The sequence below is a fragment of the Mandrillus leucophaeus genome, unplaced genomic scaffold (assembly GCF_000951045.1).
Source record: "Mandrillus leucophaeus isolate KB7577 unplaced genomic scaffold, Mleu.le_1.0 Scaffold85, whole genome shotgun sequence".
Taxonomy (NCBI): domain Eukaryota; kingdom Metazoa; phylum Chordata; class Mammalia; order Primates; family Cercopithecidae; genus Mandrillus; species Mandrillus leucophaeus.
In genome coordinates, this window is record NW_012109252.1 from 311,816 (window position 1) to 313,139 (window position 1,324).

A 1,324-nucleotide genomic window follows, 5' to 3' on the forward strand; every position below is an offset into this window, starting at 1 on the left:
TTTGGTATCAGTTTAATACTAGCCTCATTATAAGATTTTAATGGCTATAAAATATTTTCTCTTTTGTTACTTTTTGCAAGAGTTTGTGAAAACGTGATGTTAATTGTGCCTTATAAATTGGTAGAATTTTCTAGTGACACCATCTGGATCTGAGGATTTTGTTTTTGGAGAACATGTTAGCTATAACATTAATTTCTATAATAAAGGACTATTCAGATTGTATATTTTATCTTGGTTGAGTGTCGGTAATTAATAGTTTTTGATAAATCAGTTTATATTTAATAACACGTTGAATTTATGAATGTAAAGTTGTTTATAATATTTCCTTATTATCTTTATAATGGCTGATGAATCTGTAGTAATATCTACTATTTTATTTCTGATATTTGTAATTGTTCCCTTCTATCTCTCTATCTCTTGCTTTCTCTTTTTCTGACTTTCTGCTAGTATTCTTATGGGTTCATCAATTATTTTTCAGAGAAAATATTTGTTTCATTATTTTTTCCACTGTTTCTGTATTTCTATTTCATTAATTTAGACCTCTATCACACTCTTCCTCCTACTTCTTTAAATCTATTTTGCATTACTTTTGCTAGAATCTTGAGGTAAGAACTTAAGTAATTTTTTCCTTCTTTTCTATTTAATATAGTCATTTAGTGTTATAAATTTTCCTCTTGGCACTGTTTTATCTGCATTCCACATATTTTTATATGTTGCGTTTTTATTTTCACTTCATTCTATGTATTTTTTTAATTTTACTTGAGACTTTCCCTTTGAATCATGGATTATTTAGAAACATGTTATTTAATTGCCATGTGTTTAGAAATTTTTCTAATGCCTTTTAATCACTGATTTCTAGTTTGATTCCTTTGTGATCAGAGAATAAATTCTCTATTATTTCAGTTCACTTGAATATGTCAGGATCTATTTTCTGGCCCAGGGTGTGATTTATCTTTGTCAGCTTTTCATAGGGGTTTGAAAAACATGTGTATTGAGTTGAGAGTTCTGTATTCGTCAGTTAGATCCTGTTGGTTGATGGAATTTCCTTTGTGATCTTTTCTGCCTGCTTTCTAAGGGTACTGAAGTTTTCATCTATACTTGTGGAGGTTGCTATTTTTCTCTTAGCTGTATCAGTTTTTGCTTCTTGTCGTGAAGCTCTGATATTTGGTTTGTTCACTTTGAGGATTGTTCCATATTTCTGGTGGGTCAATCCTTTTATTATTTTGTGATGTCCCTTTTTGTCTCTGATATTTTTATTTGCCTTAAGTCTACTTCATCAGGTATTAACATAGACACTCCTGCTATTTTATTTTATATATATATA

At 29.2% G+C, this 1,324-nt stretch overlaps 1 protein-coding gene across 1 annotated transcript in view; it reads left to right on the forward strand.

Moving 5' to 3' along the window:
- CSMD1 (CUB and Sushi multiple domains 1) overlaps positions 1-1,324 on the forward strand; it is a 666,897-nt gene that overhangs the window by 45,949 nt on the left and 619,624 nt on the right. The gene's annotated exons all lie outside the window — the stretch shown is intronic.